Raw genomic sequence first — 1,997 nt, forward strand, 5'->3', positions numbered from 1 at the left:
GAAACCCTGTCTCAAAAACAAAACAAAACAAAACAAAAAAACTTTGCATATTGTGACATGGAGGGCTCCCTGGGGTTCCCCTGGGCCCCTCTGCTCCCCTTTATGACAGCCATGGCTTTGTGCCCAGCCTCATTCTCAGGAGCAGCAGCAGTCAAGTTTCCATTTATTCTGTGTCTTTGGATTCCCCTCAGGGCTCAGGGGTGGCTTCAAGCAGACACGGCTGGGTGTACTCAGCCCTCTGTGTCTCCCAGGAACCCTGGTGGGCCCGGTTAGTGCACTGCTGATGGTGATGGCTGTGGTTCTGGTCTGTGTGTTCTTGTCCTTTTTCCCCAACCCTCCAAGGCTCTCTTACAAGGAACACAGAACCCAGCCTCGGGCCCAGGGGCGCCCGTTGGGAGTTTCTGTAGCTTTCTGTGGCTGCCCAGAGCTGACTGGATAACAAATGCTGTCCGTCCACAGTTCTCCCCTCTGCCAGGCAGCCAAGGAAGACGGCCCTCCTCTTCTCCCCAGTGACCTCTTCACAGCTAACCGGTTTCTCATGCTGCTTTTCACTCTCTAGGAGGGCAGGCACTTGAGTTCTAGAATTGCCTCCCCGAGCAGTGGTTTCCGGTGGGTCCTATCTCAGGGACAGTTTCTTCTCCAGGACGGTTTTTCTTTGGGTGTAGTAGCAAACCTGCATCAGCATATTTCCTTGTCTCATCCAGAATCCTTTGCTCCCTTTAAAAATCAGTATATGTTTGTGATACGCAATTACATTTATCTTGCGGAATTGGTAGTTTGCTTCCGTCCCCTCCTCTCCCTCTAAAATCCTTAGCTTTTCCTCAGAGGTGCCACAGGGAGTGGAGACCAGACCAGCGCCCTCCAGGATGGGGCAGAGGCTGACGCTGGGGTTTGGGGGTGTGCAAGGGTTAGGGACCCACCGATAGCCCTCGCCTGGCCCCGCTGTGCGGCAGAAGTGAAGGGCCTGGGCCCTGACAGCGCCTTGGCCCAGGCTACACCAGTGCGGCGGACGGCTTAGGTTCCTGGGAGGCGGGAAGCCCCGAGAAAGCAGCTTGGCTTCTCCAGGGGAGGAAGTGTGGGGCACACTGGGGCGGCCTGGCGCCCTGTTCTTCCGGAGCAGGGGTGGGAGAGGCCACTTCCCTGGGCTACCGCCGACAGGTGAGGATCACTGAGGTCTCCTATTTCATGCTACCACATTTTGTGGCCCCCTGCGAAGTTTGAGGGTCACGATAAAAAACTATAAAGGCGTGTACCCCACTTTGCCGTCTCCCGCGCTGTAACTGAAGGCCTCACCTGCGCCCTCTTCTGGTCGGATGCGGGCTGGGCATTCTGAGCGGGGAAACCAGAGAAGCAAGGACCTGGCCACCGTCTGCGGACCCTGCCCAGCTGCTTAGCAGAGCGACAACCCTGTACAGTCTCTCCCCAAGTCCACAGGGTCTTCAGCGGCATAACCCACCGATCAAATGTTCTCCACGGCCTTAGAGACCAGCAGGTCCCAACCCCCGTCAGCTCTTGCTGAGTCCCAGGGGCTGTACGAAGGGTTGGAGAAAAAGTCTATTTTACATAACTGGGCAGGACTCTGTCTGGATGCTGAGGCTGCTGTCTCTTCCCAGGTCTGTCGTGACAAAACATCGCTGAACTGCAAGTACTTGTGTAACACGGTTTCAGACAATAATGCACACTCTAGAAGAAAATTCAAAAAATACAGGTAAAAAGAAGGAAATTAGTAATCGCCCCAAACTCTATTAGTATAAACACCCACCTGGTGTTTCTTCATATGCAGAGACAGACGTACGCGTGGGTGTTATCACTAAATATTTTAAATATGTTTCTGAAAAGATTATGAACAGCAAGACTGACTTTCCATCCTAGTATATGTGCTGCCGAAGCGAGCACTTGACTTTCCATCTTAAAGATGTGATCAGGGCCCTGGAGTTGGCCTCTCTAATCCATCCTCTAGTCTCACACTGAAGTTAACACAAACCTGAATTTAGTGT

At 53.2% G+C, this 1,997-nt stretch overlaps 1 long non-coding RNA gene across 2 annotated transcripts in view; it reads right to left on the reverse strand.

Moving 5' to 3' along the window:
- LOC117286550 overlaps window positions 1–1,997 on the reverse strand; it is a 4,139-nt gene continuing 2,142 nt past the window's right edge. The window contains exons 2-3 of one of the 2 annotated variants that reach the window (XR_004517741.1): window positions 1,294–1,683; window positions 1–717 (exon numbers count right to left, since the gene is read on the reverse strand). This is a non-coding gene — a long non-coding RNA (uncharacterized LOC117286550). Of the gene's footprint in view, window positions 1,684–1,762; window positions 1,832–1,997 lie in introns of both variants that reach the window. The other variant, XR_004517740.1, reaches the window with a different exon arrangement.

This window comes from Fukomys damarensis, unplaced genomic scaffold (genome assembly GCF_012274545.1).
Source record: "Fukomys damarensis isolate Sample0158 unplaced genomic scaffold, DMR_v1.0_HiC HiC_scaffold_17, whole genome shotgun sequence".
In the NCBI taxonomy this organism is placed as follows: domain Eukaryota; kingdom Metazoa; phylum Chordata; class Mammalia; order Rodentia; family Bathyergidae; genus Fukomys; species Fukomys damarensis.